Source organism: Microtus oregoni, unplaced genomic scaffold, assembly GCF_018167655.1.
Source record: "Microtus oregoni isolate MIOR12 unplaced genomic scaffold, Mior012 000067F_003, whole genome shotgun sequence".
NCBI lineage: Eukaryota > Metazoa > Chordata > Mammalia > Rodentia > Cricetidae > Microtus > Microtus oregoni.
Genome location: NW_024543956.1, coordinates 461,678 through 480,911, shown reverse-complemented (window position 1 = coordinate 480,911; position 19,234 = coordinate 461,678). Strand labels below are relative to the sequence as shown.

At 48.0% G+C, this 19,234-nt stretch overlaps 1 pseudogene; it reads left to right on the top strand.

Annotated features, from left to right (window-relative positions):
* Positions 1–16,770: 16,770 nt before the first annotated feature.
* On the top strand, positions 16,771–16,946 carry LOC121440348 (annotated as a pseudogene).
* Positions 16,947–19,234: the final 2,288 nt, after the last annotated feature.

Here is a 19,234-nt window from a genome sequence, read left to right as displayed (position 1 = left end):
ACACTGGCAGGACATGCAGGACACCGCGAACAACAATAGCTAGCATGACTGTGAAGTAGCGTAAGTGGGTAACATTTTGCTCTGTTGAATGGCCTACTTTCAATGTTGGCTGGCCGGCAGAGGGGTAGAGGAAATAGATTGTCGTCCCCAAACTGGTCACCCAGACCAGGTTCTTTACATTGTGACTTAGCAGGGATTGATAGATCCGGTGGAGAGTCCCTGTCCTTGGGTTAAACAGAGTCAGGCTTACCTGTTGATGCCAGACTTTGGTCTCCTTCCTGCCTTTAGTTTCCTTCCTCTCTAAAATCCAATGGTGGCTGGTGGCTGTTTGGAGAGGCTAAGGAGATGAGGCCTTGCTGAGGGAAGGAAGTATGTCACTGGGGGGTGTGTGTAAGGGGGGGGTGGCCTTCAGGTTTCAAAAGCCTCCTTTTTCACTTGACTTCCTGGGTTGCAATTTGAGATGGGAGCCCTCAGCTCCAGCTTCCAGCGGGAGGTGCCCTGTGTGCCACCTGCATTCCCTGCCATTATGGACCCTACCTCTCTGGAAGCATAAACCCCTAATAAACTCTTTCCTCTCTGTTGTTGCCTTGGTTATGGATTGTATCACAGCAATAGAAGCCCTAACTAAGACAGCCTGATAGAAGACCTGAAGGGCTGGTGTGGGAGTCCCCTCTGTGTGCTGTGATTACCATTAATGAATAAAGAAACTGCTTTGGACCTATGGCAGGGCAGAACTTAGCTAGGTGGGGAAAACTGAACTGAATGCTGGGAGAAAGAAGGGTGGAGTCAAAAAGATGCCATGGAGCCACCACCAGAGACAGAAGCTGGGAACTTTACCTGATAAGCCACAGCCACATGGCAATACACAGATTAATACAAATGGGTTAAATCGAGATGTAAGAGTCAGCCAATAAGAAGCTAGAGCTAATGGGCCAAGCAGTGATTTAATTAATACAGTTTCTGTGTGATTGTTTTGGGTCTAGGCAGGAAGAACTAGCGGCCCCCTTCCTACTACAAAGGTTCGGTCCCACGCATGGGTGCTATGTCAGCAAACCTAACTGTATCCTCTGGAAGGTGGCCTTTATCTGCATGAGACCCTCATGTCTATAAAAATAGAAATAAGCATCTGAGGTTACTCTGTTGGATCAGGGTGGTGAAGGTGACTGACCATTAAGGGACTCCACGGTGAGGCTCCAGCCGTGGCAATCAGAATCTACCTTCCTCTACAGCCCTTGGGGAGCAGAGTGTGCATCGTGAGACGTGCCTGATGGCCATCCGTCAGGCATGCATGCAAGCCTGGATAGGCCACCGTACTCATCAGACCATGCTGTACCTGCCTCGCGTGTGAGCACGCCCTTCCAGCCAAAAAGGGGTGCATGTCCATCGGAAAGGCTGGGACTAACTATCTGTGGCTGGTTTCTGAAGGGAAGGAAGCTCTCGAAGGTGTGGTTGGGTTAGGATCACCTAGTGAATAACTGGGTGAAAGGGCATCTTCTGGCGAGGTTTTAGGCAAGTAATGCTTGAACCACAGCCCCTGGGGTTGGATGGTGGGGATCCCGGGGAGGCTTGCTCAAGAGGGCCTGTGATGTGATGTGCCTGTGTCTGGCCTTAGCCTCGAACTGGACTAGACACCTCTGGAGCATCAGAGGCGAGGTTCGAGAAATAGAGGGCCTGGGAGGCCTTAGCCGGACAGGGTGTTAGAGGAGGGACGTGCGGTATCCAACAGCTGGCCCCTGTGTACTATTCGGGGACAGGATGAACACCTGAGACCTCTGAGATACAGCCACGGGCCATCAGCAACCAGAGCGCCATTTGGAGAGAAAAGCACAGTGGACCTCTCAGGTATGCTCAACTGCTGTGCCCCAGGGTAAACGCCTGTCTCTGACTGATAGATCAGCCCAGCCCTGGAGTCTCGCCTGACCTCTCCCTGTAAGTGCTTATGTTTCATGTCCCGAGAGCAGCCCATGGGACCCACTGGCCCCCATGGCACATATACGCCCCTTCCCGTGGCATCCAATCAGAGACAGACACATACACAGGAAGATGGGCTTAACTGGCTGTGACCAAGGCCCAATGAAATGAGGCCGTGGCCCATGCCTCAAGGGGAGGGCGTGACTGGTCAAGCTAGGCGTGCTGAACCCCTTGGCGCATGCGCATCATGTTGGCCCGCCCCTGCGCGTGCGACAAGGGGTATCAGGCCAGCCAATCAGAGAGTGTTATATTGCGAGGTGGGGCCAGACTAAACGTGGCCAACCTCTGAGTGGAGGGAAGCTGTCTAGCGGAGCCGAGGCACGTAGGTGAGTGGCGGGGTTTTTTGTTTCTTTGTTTTGGGGGTTTCGGGATACCGTGCCAGTGCTCCTGGGGTGGTTTAGAGGGATCAGGAAGACGAAAGCTCTTGACGCAGGACAGAGGGACCACAGAGCGAGAGGGGTCAGGGTGGCCTGTGAGGTGACTTCGGGAGCCTCACTTCCACTTCAAGCTGCAAGAGGCGCCAGAGGCAAGAATGAAAAGAGGTGATGAAGGCAGCTGAGCCCTAGAACACTGGGTGGGGCAGAGTCAGGGGCCTGAGAGAGGCGGTAGGGACTCTCCACATCTGCTGTTTTGTGTTCCTTTCCTTCCTGGGGTCTGTGGGTCCTGACAGGACAACTGGGTCCTCCTGCGATGCTTCCACTGGCAAGAGTTCGACAGGCTCACCGGTCTGAAAGGGAACTCTGGGCACTTTAATCAAGCACATAGGCAACTGTAGGGCCCGAGTCGGGAATGGGCGACTGATGGACAGCGTCACACCTGTGCGAGGGCCTGCAGGCAGCCTCAGGAGTGCCAGAGGTGGGGCCTCTGTCTGACAGGGGCGGGAAAGGAGCCTCTCAGAGGGGCATTCTCAAGTGTGGTCACCGAGGTGAGTGGACAGGGTAAATAGCAGACTCGATCGCGAGCCCAGGTCAGCAGGGATGCACAGCCCTTTGGGGGAGGAGAGCGGGATCTTGAGGAGGAAGGGCGCAGGTTTATCTGTGAGGTGAAGTTTGAAAGACCCACTTTTGCCTGGTAGTGAAATAGGACGCTGAAGGCAGTAGAGGAAGGGGTTCTGAGGGTGGCAGGTTTGAAGAGAGCTGGGTGTGGCAGTGAGGTACAGAAGGGGAAGTAGTGACTGTCCATGTTTTCCTCCTTGTGTCCAGCTGGAGTCCTCAAGGGACATCTGGGGCCCACTGACATGCACCCAAGGGCCTTGCCTCGACAGAAATGCCTGTCTGCAGGGGGTGGGGCAGGACTGGGCCCCTTCTGCATCCAACGTCTGGGCAACTTCTGCATCCAGATCTCACAAGTGCCATTTCAGGCCACTTGAAAGACCCCCGTGGTAGGCAGTCTTTCAGACTGGGGAGACCCTCCCAAGGAACAGCGAGACCACTCTCCGGATGCAAACAGAAGAGGCTTTTATTCAGTACACAGGTACCTGGGGCGTCTTAGTCTCTCGGGAGACTAGCGCGCCTTTAGGCTGGAGAAGTAGGCTTTTTATAGGTTTGGGGAGCAGAAAGCATGGCTACAGAAGCGAGATGCATAGTTACAATGTTCTGATTGGACAATTCAAATAAGGCCAGGTTCAACCCAAGGACAATTGCGGGGATTCTCAAGTAATCAGATAAAAATTGGCTAACTATCTAGGGTGTAGACGGTTTCCCTTGCTCAGTTTCCCCTTTTCTAGCAGGTTCCTTACTCAGTTTCCCCCTTTTCAAGTTGGTTCCTCATAACAGGGGCTAGGTAGCCAACCGCAGATATCAGATATCCTGCCTGGCCCTCCACCCTTGTCTTGTGGTTGAGCTTTCCTGTCCTAGTTTAACTTACGAATTTTAAGTTCAAGCCTTGCAAAAATCGCGTTACTGCTGCTTAGCTTTTGGGTGGGGTTCTTTCACACTTAATCCTGGGCGTGTATGCCTTTGCAGCCCATCAGAGAGATGTGCATTGGGAGGTGGGGCCTAGATAGGCACGGCCACTGGCTGAGGAGAAGGAGGCTCCCAGGGTGGGAGAATACTTGCATGGATGATTTGCCATTGAGTAACTCTGTTATGAGTCTCCCCAGTTGTGATAGGGATCCGAGAGGAACCTTACTTAGCTCATGCACCAGGACAGTGGGATCTCAAAGAGGCAGGACCGAGGGAAACCTGTGGGGTGATCTCAGGAGCTTTGCTTCTAAATGGGACTGAGCAAGGCCCCAGAATGCAAGGTTGGGGAGGGGTCAAGAGGGCTACAGGGATTGGGCAGGCTGAGTGGGACAGCTTATGAGCTGGGAGACGTGGCCCAGGTGACTGAGTAGGCCGTCAATGCGTTGGCATTCCCAACCAGACACGGGCATTTGGTGCCTTGTTTGGCAGGCGGGAGGCAGTGTGTAGTGATGAGGCAAGCTGGCCTGCTTTTCCTCCCGCCCGGCTCCCGCATGGCTAGCTTTACACCCGAAATAACAACACACAAATCGTATTCATTTAAACACAGCCTGTCCCATTAGTTCCAGCCTCTTATTGGCTCATTCTCACTTCTTGATTAACCCATTTCTAATAATCTGTGTAGCACTACGAGGTGGTGGCTTACCGGGAAGATTCTAACCTACGTCCATCTCGGGCCGGAGCTTCATGGCATCTGCCTGACTCTGCTTTCTTTCTCCCAGCATTCTGTTCTGTCTACTCCACCCACCTAAGGGCTGGCCTATCAAAAGGCCAAGGCAGTTTCTTTATTAACCAATGAAAGTAACACATAGACAGATGACCCTCCTACACCGGCAGTGCCCAGGATTTTCCTACCCAAGGGTCGGGAACACAGCAGAGGACCAATCTTGAGAGGTAGTGGGTCTGAGAGCTCCACGTTCAGATAGAGATATGGTGCAGAACTGAACTGTGGTGACATCCTCTTGCCTTCTCCTTGCTGCAGTACAAGTGCCAGGGCATCTGGCCACATCCTGTGGAGTCCAAGTCCCTGTTCCCATTGCCATCCTGTAATTCCTCCTGGTATCTGTAGTGGCCGGAGTCCTGTCTAGCCCAAGAAGATTCTAGCCATGTCAAGCGGGGAGAAGAAAGCCCGTGAGAGTGCTGGCACGTGTCCAAGGCTGGATCCGAATCCCACGTGGGATGACACCAAGAACCCAGATGCAGTCACCCCAGGTAAAAAACAAAACCAGAAACAATAACAACAACAACAACAAGCCAGATAGGCCTTGTAGGGCTCTGTCCACCTGGGTAACGTCCTAAAGTCTTTTGGTGGGTGGGAAAGCCCCTGAGAGTTCTGAAACGCATCCGAGGCAGGTCTGATTCTCATGTCAGATGACACCCGGAACCCCGATTCAATCACTCCAGGTTTGAAGAAACAAGATGGGCTGCCATATGGCTGTGTCCACCACAGGGGACATCCTAAAATCTCTTGGTGGGTGGGAAAGTTCCTGACAGTGCTGGCACACATCCAAGGCTCATGCATATCACATTGCATGACACCAAGACCCCAGATTTCATCACCCAAGGTTAAAAAAAAAATCAAACAACAACACCAAAAACAGAAGGGCCCTGTAGGGCTGTGTCCACCCCGGGGGACATCCTAAAATCTCTTGGTGGGTGGAGCACTGAGTGGATTATGTGCATGAACTTTTATTGGAATAGCAGGAGGTTTCAGATGCTAATAACTCTTGTTCAAGCTTCTTGGGGCCTTTAGGTTCCCCCACCTGAAATTTCTGCCACACAGGAAACCTGCCACATGCCTAGTCAACATGCCTCTCCGGGAGCACATGGGTCACAGTGACTCTCTGGAAGGCCTGTACAGGTGCCTGGACCAACTGGTCTGAGAGTCAAGCCTAAAGTGGTGTGTGTGTTGTGTGTATCTCTGTGTCTCTGTGTGTCTGTGTCTCTGTGTGTGATGTATATGTGATATGTATGTGTGTGTCTGTGTATCTGTATGTCTGTGTCTCTGTGTGTGATGTATATGTGACATGTATGTGTGTGTGTTCATGATTTCACGGATGACTATTGAAAAAGTGTAAGGAACAGATGCTGGCTATGGAATCTAGAAACACTATAATGACACTGCTTTCCGTGGGGGATGATGAGAACAGCACACTTTGTTTCAAAATAGTTTTCCTCTTTCGTTTTAAAACACCAGGAAGAGAAGTCATTGATGTCAGTGGTGAGGACGGTACTTCCTCTGGAACAGAAGGGCAAGAGGCCAGGTGATACGTTTTCATATTTTCACGAAATAAATTTAGAAAAGTCTGGCTGGAGAGAGGGCTCAGTGGAAGAGTGCTTAAGGTGCAAACACAGCAGCCTGAGTTCAGGCCCTCAGCACCCACAGATAAAGCCATGCGTGGCCACACCCAGCCTTTAAGCCCAGAAGTGAGGGCTGAGGAGGCATGGCAGAACCTGGGGGATATTCCGGGTCCTTGCTGATTGCCAGACTAACAGAATAAACGGAGATAGTAAGTAAGTAAGTAAATGCAGCAACTAAGGCGCATGCACCACGTGGATGTACTTGGGTGCATTGAGCTGAAGGATCTCAAAGCAGCATCCTACAGTAGATCAGATGTTCAATGTGGTAAGGAATGAAAATCTCATGCCTCCAACAAAGTACGGATCCTGTCATAGAGCCTGTCTGACAGGAATAAGGTGGCCTGTTCTTGAAATGTGAATTGTATGTAGGCTGTGTGGCACCCTCCACTTCTTCCACTCACTACAAGAATGACCTTTTATGTACATCGAAGTAAAAAGGTAATTTCTTTGCAGGAAGAAAATACAGAATTTATTTGAAGAATTTGAAGGTACATTCTAGGAGATATCAGGAATTTGAGAAAATTGTTTCAACCAAAGAAGTGCAAGGTGAGGGAGCTATCGCTTGGCAGACAAGAGAGTGTGTTTACTGCCTTGTTCTCAAACAGTGTCAAATAGTATTTATTAGATTACCAACTCTCTACTTCACGTTAATTGCCAATATTGAGAACATGGCACCTGTGGTGTGGATGCTGTTATTTACTAACAGTGGGATCTTTGAAAATTAGATGTAATTATCTGTCTTCAAGGTTTTGATTCGCACAAGTGATATGTCTGTTTCTAATATCACATTTGAAGCCAGCCGGTGGTGGCACATGCCTTTAATTCCAGCACTTGGGAGGCAGAGGGAGGCAGATCTCGGTGAATTCGAGGCCAGCCTGGTCTACAAGAGCTAGTTCCATGACAGGCACCAAAGCTACACAGAGAAATCCTGTCTCGAAAAACAATCCAAACAAAATACCACATATTACTTTACTTGTTTGTATTTCAGTCCAGCTCTCTGTCTCCTCTCTCTCTCTCTTTCTCTCTCTCTCTCACTCTCTCTCCCTGTGTGTTTGTGCGTATGTGCGTGTGTGTTGCGTGTGTGTGAGTAGGGGTGGTGGCCAGCCTCCCTTAAATACCTGACCACTGTTTAGTGTGTAAAGAATGGTACATGCAGTGGGGAGCTGAAGTCAGCACTGGGACCATTGTATGCGCAGACTGAGTCCTGCTTTAAATGTCTCTGTCAGAAGTCAGTCACACAAACAGTTAAAAAAAACATTGCAATCCGAGAACGTTCTAGGAGCTCTGTAGAGGTTTCTGACAGAGAATCGATTCTGGAAACTTCAGGAATCAGGATAGGGAGGTAGCTGAGTGGGAGAGCACTCGCCTTCTATGCTTAAGGCTCTGGGTTCCATCCCCAGTACCACAGACTTATCGATCAGTGTGGTTCCCCCGTTAGAATATTCAGGGTGTCTACCCTGTCAAATTTGCCTAAAAGCTCCAATGGCTACAATAGTTACAGTATTTTCATCTGACTGTGCAATAATCTTGGAGCCTTTGGAGATCTTTGTAAACGGACTACTGTTGTGTTTTGCACAAAGCGGCCCAACAGTCCCTCAGAATGTGTCCTTGAACTGGAGCATAAATATGTACATTGATTGAATTTTACCTTTTAATGATGCCCCATGAGGAAATTGCACAGCGATTTGAAACCCTTTCTTGCCAGTTTTGCTAAGTTCCCTTCACTGTGTTTTGTCTGTAATATATAGACACTGAAGTCCAGCTCTCCAATCTCACCTCAGGGTCATAACCACTGAAATTCTTGACTGAAAGAAAGGAGGCAGATATTCTTGCCATTGACAGATTGTTTCCCTCTATTAATAGCAAGTGGTTTTCTAAGTAGAAAACTAAAGCTGGCGGAACTTTACAGTAATGGTTTCAAGAATGTGTTTCGATACAGAACCCAATAAGAACTTTCTTCAGGGCAACAGCGAAAGATTCACAGCGATCATCATGGAGTCTTCTGAAACCTTGGAGCTGAAATTTGAGGATATTCTAAAAATCCAGGGCGAGCAAAGGTACGGTTGTTGCTTCTTGGTGCTGTTATCCCGGACGCTTTGACATTTGGTTAGTAAGCACGATAGCTAGAGGTTGAGGAATAGCCGTGACCCCCACGGGCCAGAAGCTCAGTAGGAGAACGTGTTCGGCTTGGCATTTCTGTATAGGGTAGACTTCTTTAGTCATGTTATAGCCTCACATCATCACCGAAGTCAGCTGCGTTTCCTAGCCATGAATTACGATGACCGTTTTTTATTTTTGTTGTTGTTTTTTTTTTGTTTGTTTGGTTGGTTGGTTTTTTCGAGACAGAGTTTCTCTGTGGTTTTTTTTTGGAGCCTGTCCTGGAACTAGCTCTTGTAGACCAGGCTGGTCTCAAACTCAGAGATCCACCTGCCTCTGCCTCCCAAGTGCTGGGATTAAAGGTGTGCGCCACCACCGCCCGGCTATGATGACCGTTTTGACACATTGCTGTTGAGTCAGTGGAACAGTATGCATCACGTGAACGTGCTGGGCACCTGGAGCTTGAAATCCTCAAAGCATTCATCCCACAGTCGGTCGAGCCTCTGTTCGGTGCCATAGAAATGAAAATCCCATGCCTCCAAAGCCTTATAGCTATCAGGAGCAGTGTTCACTGTGCTACTGTACCGAGATCCACACTGGCACAGCGTGAGGAAGAGCAAGCAGGTAGGCCACCGCAGAATTCTCTGATGGGAGCGGATGTGCATGCTCCTTGGACCTGTTCTTCAGAAAGAGAGAACTAACCACAAGTTGTGTCTGTCAGACAGACGAATATTTGTGGAATGATAGTAAAACAATAGTTCTTCCTGAGCTTTCTGGCACAAAGGCGTGGGAAGGTACTTCTCTCTCAGCAGGGAGGAGCAAATGCTGTGATGTAAAATGAAATAATCCAGTCAGCTTCCTTTTCCCTGTCTGCATAGTTTAGAGGCCATTTCCACATCCTCCACCAATAGCGTTAGTGAGGGCAAGTCAGTCGTGCTTCAAATGTACTTTCTTCCTATTGGGATGGAGTATGGCACTATTCCTTGCTATATCATTCACAGGCAGAAACTTTATCAAGAATATTCTCTTCAGATGAAGACTTTGAAAAGAAAGTTATCCGAGGATGCAGCTGAAGTCAAGAAACGTGCAAAAAAACTCGCTGTGAGTGTCAAGCAGCTTAGCTTTCAAGGAATCCATTGTGTCAGCATCAGAAGTAGCAGGGCTTCCTGCAGCAAGTCTGGAGGGAAGGGACGAGACAAGAACTTAGGGAGGCAAGCAGGGTGGTGGATGTGGTGACAAGAGACTGGCCACTGACCGTTTCCCCCTGGTTTGTTCCTTTTCCCACAGAGAGATGACAAGGTCAGTGATGGTTAGCAGCCATCATGGGGGGGGGGTAGCAGGTGAGCAGGCACTGCCTGGAGAGTGCAGGAGAAGGTATGGGATTGTATCTTAAGAGGGAGCCCTTTCTGATCCACCCAAGAAGTGCAGACACCAGGAGCAGGAGGCCCACCAGAGCCTTCTGACACAGTGACGAGGGAGGCAGAGTGAGAGCAGTCCCTGTGGCTGCGGCAGAGCAGGTGGAGGCTTAGCCTTCAGTGCTTGGAGTTCAGACCAGCCCACTCCCAGAGGTGAAGAAGGCAAGGCTTCAATCCGTGATAGCCATGGGATGACTGACTCTCCTTTAACCTGGAGATTTGAGTGAGGTTTTTATGAGTTTTGGGGCACAAATAAATGCCTGACACCGGACAGTGCCATCTTTGAGGGAATCTTCCTTCCTGGTGTAGGATGGAGCTGCCCTCCTGGAGATTCTGACTTCCAAAGTGGGGAGGCCGAGGCTGGGATGTGGAGGGAGATGGAGGCGACCCCCCCCCCGTCCAGTCGAGTGGGCAGGAGTATGGCCCCTGCATTCTGCATTCCCACCAGTTGGAACGCAGTCACGGTTCAGTCCCTTGCTAGTCACGCTCACTGGGGAAAATAATTTACCTCTGTGTCTCAGATTGCTAGATGTGAGAGGAGAGATACTTAAGGTCCCCATCTCATGGAATTGGTTTCAAAAGACTCTTAGATGTGCATTCTTATATTGGTCCAGGACAGTATCCGACGTAAGTCTTACAGAATCCTTGCCTGTTAAGCAGGCCAGCTGTGGACTCTACTCTTACTGGCAAGAACAAAAGGGAGTGGGTTCCTATGTAGGGAGTGAGAGACACTGGGGCCATCTCAGGGTAATTTCTGTAAACACAGAGGGTTCACCAGCTATGACAGTCTCTAATGGATGGGTTTTCAAGTCTTCAGAAACTAACAGCAATGTTTTAGATACTGTTACGTAGGAAAACGTTCCATTAAATGAATGAGATTCTCATCACTATGGTAATATTTTAGTATTAGATAACTTGTGTGAAGTGGTCATCGTGCTTGAAAAATTGCTAGTGATTTCTTTGTATATGTTTTGCATAAATATGATACAAAGTCGCGTTTTTGTAATATTTCTGAGTTTCCCTGTATTGTTCTTACATCTTTTACTGTCTGTGTCTCAGAATATCTTCAAGGAGCAGCAAAAATTTATTCATCAGTCTCTGGGTATTCAGAAGAAGAGAATGGAAGAATTTAAAGATCTGTGTGAACAGTACTTGGAGGTCTGTTGTACATTCTGAAAGCAACCCACACACAGGGACATTGAATACTCTGGCGTTCCTTCCATGCTTTGGCTTATTCCTTCGGAACGTTACCTGTAAACATCTTCCTGTCAACAGAGGTTTCTGTCCCGCCTGGTCCCGCAGTCATTCAGTCCCAAAGAAGCACACAGAGGCCTACATTTTATTTATAAACTGGTTGGCCTATTGGCTCAGTCTTCTCATTAACTCTCATATCTTACATCTCAACCCACAATTCTTGTCTGTGTTAGCCACATGGCTTGGGACCTTTTATCAGCGAGGCATTCTCATCTTGTTTCCTTTTGGACTGGGTCACAACTGAAGACTTGACACTTTCCTCTTCCTGGAATTCTTCTGTTTTCTTGGCCCCGCCTCTACTTCCTGCCTGGCTACTGGCCAGTCAGAGTTTTACTGAAACAGTGCAAGACCATTGTACCAGAGCATCTTCCAGCATTTTCCTCATGGTGTCATGGTTCCATGTAAACCTAAGTACAAAATGAGTTTTTACTTTTAGAGTTCACATACGGTGGGTAGAGTCCTTTGAAGCAGGAATTGCTGCCTTGGTGATTTCATCCAGAGTTGTTCGTATTGTACAGGGCATTGATGCCTTTCAGACCGTCTGTTCTTGCTTCACAGTGCATTTTCCCTTGGGTGTGTGTGTGCACTGAGGCACACGCACGTGTACGTTCCTCTGGGTGTGTGTGTGTGAAGGTCAGAAGCCAGCCGTGGGTATCTTCAGTCACTCTCCTTCATATCATTCAGGATGGCTCACTGAACCAGCAACTCGCTTGCCCCTGTGGCTGGGCTGGCTGTTCACCAGGTCACAGGGGTGGCGTGCCCAAGGGAAGAGGTCTTGCGAAATTTTATAAGCTCCCCCCCCACAGTATTTCACACAAGCATTTAAATGTGGCATGTGCTATTTCACACACTACTGAAGGCACTGTGGGGGTGGAAACCATGAGTTTTAATTTCATGGTATTCAGTGGTACACGACAAGCTACTCCAGCTCCCAAAGAAATGAGTGGCAGTCAATGAGCTCATGCCTCATGCTCTCTGTTTTCATTGGGATTCATTCTTGATTTGCGGGGAGAGGGATCCATGCTAGGTAGGCAAAGCACCCTTCCCCCGAACCCTCCGCCCCCCCCACGCCCCCCCCCGCTAATGCCACAAGGTTGAACTTTCAGCAGTGGGTTGTGGAGTGGTAACATCTGTGTCTCTTTGGTGGGTGACGGATCTCCATGTTGCACATGCTGTATGCTTGTTTTGGAATAATGAAACCATGTCTTTTCACCACATCTACTCCCTTTTAAATATTGCTGTTCGCATTTGTAAACAAAATGACCGGGGCTGATTTCTGCCCATGTCTCTTTCACTTTAGAAACGTGTAATACTGAGGGATTCTCGGGGAGAATCCCCCATTGAAGAGCTGAGACGTCTAATAGCCACCTTGGAAACAAAACTTCTGATGCTGAATGTAAGTACTGAGCCTTTCAGGGTAAACTGGGGCTTGACGAGCACTGTTTATTTTAATATGTCCGTTTAATATGTCCTTGTGCTTCACAGCGCCAGCAAGAGAATGCTGCTGGTCAACTGTCTCTCCTGGATCTGTTATTCTCATAATACTCTGAAGAAATGAAAGTCGATACGAGGGGAGCGACTCTCTCATGGAAATTCTCTGGGAGAAGGTGCTTGTGGTTTGCGGCTTCAGCGACTACATCTTCTTGTGTTCTCCTGTTCCTAAAGATACCCCTTTCTGCTAAAACCCAAGTAAACCGAAGGATTTGTGTGACAGCAGTCCAGAGATGTCTATAGCATCCTCCAGCCCACGGGTCGTAATGGCAAGTTTTTCTTGGTAGCGTCGTAATTAATGGTTAGCAGTGCATTGGGGTCGATACAGTGGGGTCTTGTACCTCAGTATCACTTGACCAAATTAGAAGGCACAAGAGTGGTCCATCCTTGTCATCTTCAGAGAAATAGTTAAAGGAGGCACACTCTTGCCATTGTATACTGCTGTTACATTTGTTCAGTCATGGAGCCTATGGGAATGACGATAACCCTGCAAAGGGAATGCGTCCTGTAGACTTGAAAAGACTGTGCCCCAGAAGTAGTGAAATTGGTAGAATTCATTAGAACTCCTGAAGAAAAAAAGATGTAAGTATTGTGACGAGTATGTGAAAATGTCACTTCCCGACAAAATTTATAAAGTCTTTCAATGCAATGTGGTCTGCTACCTGATGTCAACTGCCTGTCACATTAAGAGTTGATCCTTAGTATGCCTATAGCTCACTTCCTCGTGGTTTATGTATTTCCTCCTTTGTATGGATAGCGGTAACTGAGAATGTTTTGTGATTCAAATTTATTGTGCATGTAGTATGTGAACATCAGTGATAGACAAGGTCTTCTGTACACTTAAGACTCTTATCCTGTGGTGTCCTTCATATGTGTGTGTGTGTGTGTGTATACATACATACATATATATACATATATATACATATATATATACATACATACATACATGCTCCATGGGAAATCATTACTTGGAAACATTTGGTTTAATAAATATGGAATTGTTTCAGACTTGCTGGTATGAGTCATGTAATTGCACTCCCTTCCCAACGTTTCATGCCCTTTTAAACAAAAATGGTCCCATGCTAACTCATGTTTCTGCATGGGGCCTCTCCTCGTCCTGACCACTTGTCTCATTGTGTCCTGTGATGCAGAAGCATTAAAAACAAGTGTGTGTTCGGCATCTCTCATTTTCTACAAGCAGAATTCATTTCTCCACAGTCAATGAGAGAACTTCCCCTCTGGCCAGAATCATGGTACTTCCTAAACTGTGAATCATCTAGGGGAACTTCCCCCTTTGTTCAAAATATCTGTGATCGTATGGACCTTCAGTAATGCTTCCAGCACTGAATATCTCCTACTTGAGATATTCTATCAGTAGGAGATGAAAAATACATTTCCCTATCATTGAATCTTGTATTATTCGAGTGTGTACTCCTGCGTGTATGAGAGACAGAGAAACAGAAAGAGACAGAGAGGGATGGAGAGAGGGAAAGAGAGAGAATATTTTGGTATGTGGTACATGTGTAAATGTGTTCCTATGTGTAGCACGTGTGTGTGAATACACGTGTATGGAGTATGCAGGTTTATGCATAAATCTTTTAGTATGCAGTACATGTGTAAATGTGTTCCTATGTGTAGCACATGTGTGTGTGAATACACGTGTATGGAGTATGCAGGTTTATGCATAAATCTTTTAGTATGCACTACATGTGTAGATGTGTTCCTATGTGTAGCACATGTGTGTGTGAATAGACGTGTATGGAGTATGCAGGTTTATGCATAAATCCTTTAGTATGCAGTACATGTGTAAATGTGTTCCTATGTGTAGCACATGTGTGTGTGAATACACGTGTATGGAGTATGCAGGTTTATGCATAAAACTTTTAGTATGCAGTACATGTGTAAATGTTCATATGTGTGGCACACCTGTGTGTGAGTGCATGTATGCATCTCTGCATGTTTTCAGATGTGTGTAAATCATTTGGTATGTGCTTCATATATATGTGTTCTATGTGTAGACACACTTGTTTTTGAATGCATGTGTCCACCTCTGTGTATGTTTGCAAGTGTAAATCTTTTGATATGTGGTTCATATATATGTGTTCATATGTGTAGCACACATGTGTGGATATGTGTGTGAGAGAGTGTGCAGATCTTTTGGTATGTGGTACGTATGTTTATGTGATCATAGGTGTAAGTGGAGACTTCACGTTCATTTCCTGGCCAACCAGACCCAAATAGTCACAACAAAAACTTTATTAATTACAACACAGTTTTGCCGACGGCCCAGGCATATTCCTAGCTATGTCTTACATCCTAAATTAACCCATTTCTACTCATCTGTGTATCACCATGAGGCTGTGGCTTACCGGTAAGTTTCCGGTGTCTGTCTTTTTTGGCAGGTGCATGGCATCTGCCTGACTCTGCCGTCTTTCTCCCTGCATTCATTTTAAATTTCCCACCTAACTTTGTACTGCCCTGCCATTGACCAAAGAAGCTTCTTTATTAACCAACGGTAGTAAAACCTATTCATAGCATACAGAGGGGAATCCCACAACACATGTGTGTAGAACTTATGTGCGTGAATGCATGTGCACGCATGCGTGCGTGTGTTCACAACTGCATGTGCATATGCTGGCAGATATGATTTTGCATGTAGAAGCCATACATACTCCAGGCACCCACCTAACTTATTTTGACACAGGGTAACGCTGTGACCGTGGGGCTCATTGATTGGTCTAGAGCGTTAGGCCATTGAGTGCCAGGATTCTACCCTGTCTCTCTTCTTCAGTGCTGGTGTTATAGACACTCACCGTTGGCCTTAGATGTGGTATGTGTACGTATCTGTGCATGTGTATGTATGTGTATATGTATGTATGTGCAAATATGTTCGTTCAGGTTCCCAAGGAGGGTGTCAGACCCCACAGAGGGGGAGTTATCAGTCACCTGACAGGGTTCCTGGGATTTGAACTCGGGTCTTCTGGAAGAGCAACAAGTGCTCTTAAACACCGAGCCGTCTCTACATCACCTTGTGCTGAGGTTTTCAAAGGTTCTGGAGATCTGAACACATCTGGGCTATTTGGTATCTCTGGTCCTGGTTGTAGGAGCCTGATATGGCCTGGTCCAACAGATAGTGAAGATCACCAGGCTATTAATCACCTCCAATCCCCAGCCTTCTGGATGGAAGAACAGGTCTCACATCTTTTCCGTTGAGAAGACATTACTGCATGCTTAACGTTCCTGGTTTCCCAGGAGATCTGTGGGCACAAGGATCTTCCTGCTCCCCACAGACTGGGACACTGTGATTGGAGCTGAGATGTGACACAGGAGACAGACCCACATTTGCAAAGTGTAGATGCCACACATTGAAATAATGAGAACTGTCACAGAATGTGTTCTGTATGCATCATCAGTGTGGACAAGGAACGGATAAAATTTCTGAGTTCAAAGCCTACGAAACGAATATGTACATGGAACTGGGGAGATGGCTCAGCAGGTAAAATGCTTGCTGAATTAGCATGAAGACCTGAGTTCAGATCCCCAGAACCATTGAAAACCTCGGCACAGGGTGCTGTAGAGACTGCTCGGTGTTTAAGAGCACTTGTTGCTCTTCCAGAAGACCGGAGTTCAAATCCCAGGAACCCTGTCAGGTGTCCCAAGACTGACTGATAACTCCCCCACTGGGGGGTCAGACACCCTCCACGGGAACCTGAACGAACACATTTGCACATACATACATGGACACATACACACACGCACAGTTACACACACATACCACATCTCAGGCTAACGGTGAGTGTCTGTAACACCAGCACTTGAGAAGAGAGAAAAATTTGTGAGATGTAGCATCTGAGAGCAGGGAGAAGGTAGCAGTATGGCGAGGCTGCACACCATCCATGCACATGTGTACGTGGGATGAAATGGCACCACAGATGTCATTCATTTCTAACACTAACGTTACTGACCATAAAATTAATGATGGGCAAGGATCATGGCTCAGTGGGTTAGGTTTTCCCATGCAAACCTGAGAACCTGAGTTCAGATCACCAGCGCCCATGGAAAATCCAGGCACAGCAATACTCTTAAACCCTGGAGCCGGCATGTCTGGCGTGGAGGACAGATTGCTGGATCCATCCGCAAAGCTCTCTGGCCACTCCGCCTGACAAAATCAGTGAGTTTCATGTTCACTGAGAGACTGTGTCTTAAAAGATAAGGTAAATCTGCAGCCAACTAAGCTGCACGGGAGGTCCCCTTTCTCAGCGGGGCGCGCTGTGCAATGGTTGCCAGCAGCTTCTCACTGGGGCCTGGTGTGCAATGCTTGCCAACAGCACACTCGTTCGGAGTGACCTCACCCTGTTGCCTGTATGGGCTCCCCCAAGGGACCTTGGAGACAATCTTCTGAAGGCTCTTCGAGCTCTGACCTCAATGTCGCCTCCAATCTAGGCCCCAGACAGGTATTCGCTGTGCCCTAGGGAAGCCTCAGGTCACCACGGCCAGGGGTCTCACTGTCCAGGCCATCACGTCCACCTGAATCATGCCTCAGAATAAGGAACATCGGATGGAGGCCCTACGTAAAGCCAAGTTCAAGCTCTCCGTGCTGCCAGAGGCAAGTGGTGTTATTAAGCCCCTTCCTCCCACTTTCTTGCCCTGGTCGTCCTCACTGAGTTCTACTTTGTCTGTCTCTCTCAAAGAGGTGAGGCTTCACTAAACTGAATGTAGATTGATCTGAAGGACACAGTCGCTGAGAAGTGACTCGTTCCTGATGGCCGAGGGGTCAGCTGCATCACCAATCCTGGTCCCACGGGCATTGGCGGGCCCCGCACTCCTCGGGGCTTCTACTGTGGTGCTACCCTCTACCCTACTAAATCATGTTCAGTAATAAATATCACATCCTGTCTGGGAAAAGAGGGGTTACAGATGATACGCAGTGTCAGCCTTTGCCCTACACAGTCACACACACGGCAGGGGTGAGGGTGAAACACAAGAGGAGGAAGGGAATACTAGGGAGGGAGAGGAGGGATGGAGGGAGGGAAGAGGGATGGAGGGATGGAGGGATGTATGTGGTAGTAAAGTCAATGGGCTAGTAAGATGGCTGAACAGGCACGTTCCACCAGGCCTGATGAGTTGGGTCCAATCTCCAGGTCCGACAACTTCAGGACTCACTCCCAAGGTCTATCCTCTGTCCTATCTGTGTACGTGTGCGTGTGCGTGCACACACACACACGTAACATTTTTGTAAAAAAGAAAAAAAATCCATCAGGTTGGCCTTCAAAGGAAGACTAGAATTCACCATGAAAATTTGGGACAAAGAGTGGTAGGCAGAGCCACAGGACGGGAAGGACAGGAGAATGTGATCCTCCTTCCTCTCTCCCCTCCCAGAAGGCTTTTGTTCTCCATCATAGATTCATTTCTGTAATCTACACAAAGAATAGGCTTAGCTCACAAACTCCGGGTAAAAGGTCAAGCAATTTCAAGTGTGCTGAACAGGGCTGGAGAGATGGCTCCATGGTTGAGAGCTCCAGCTGTGGTTCCAGAAGACTGGGATTCAGCTAGCCACCGCCGACTTTGGGTAGCTCACAACCCCCTGTAACTCAAGCCCTAGGGGAACTGAGCCTAAAGTCTGACCTTCCTGGTACTGACACACACTGGGAATATGCTCGCAAAGACTCAACAAGGAAGATAAATGTCAAATGTACTGAACACAGATTCTCGGGATTCCTTCAAAAGATACAGCACAGGACAAGAGTAAGAGAATGACACAAGAATCAGACAAACACACACGCACGCACACGCAGAACTACGTGAGTAAAATTAAACTCTAAAGAGAACACTAGAAAATGCTCGTGGAAACACCCACCGAAAATACTGAAACTGTAAGTGCCTATGCACACACTCACAGATAAAATATTTTTGACCAAAGGGAAGGGCAGGGATCTTCCAGCCAGTGTTGAATAATGCCAGAAATGAGTCTGGATGTCTTTGGGAAAAGCCAGAGCCCCACTGCAAGCTCTAAGCCAACACGTGAAGATCTGGCTCTGCCTCGGGAACCGTGTTAACAGTCTAGCGCATCTGAGCACGAAACTACAGAGTTGTGCTCTACTGAACGTCTGAGTGAGCAGGTGGGGCTGGTTTTCCATTTGCAATGCAGTTGGCTCTGTGACCTCATGAATGGATGAAAGCAAGCACGGAAAGGCGGATCCCACCATTATTTATTTCTTCCTGAAATAAGCAAGGTAACATTCACTTTGGGCAGGTGACAGAGAACCAAAGCAGCCTGTCGTAGAATCAAATGACATTGGCTTCCTGAATGTAACTGGCCCTGCTGGGGAGAATGTCAGGGTCAGGAGGGTCCACACTTAAATGTTGCTACTCACAGAACTGTTGGGGTTCACTTCATGGTCAACAGAGTCTCAGTCTTATTTCTAACTGACAAAGTAAAGAGAAAGGAGCTGCACTGACTACTACTAACACCCTCTGGGCACGGCTATTGCTCCCTGTGCCTCCTCCAGGTGAGCTTCAGAAGGTTTCTTCACAGCTGTAAGGACCAGGGACTGAAGGTACGTTTCAACTACCGACACATCCTGCTCTTGCTGTGGGAAAACGGAGAGTTAGGGGATCATTGTTCCATCTCTGCCCTTAGGAAGCCATTCCGAGGCACACAGCATCACAGACCCACGACTTACA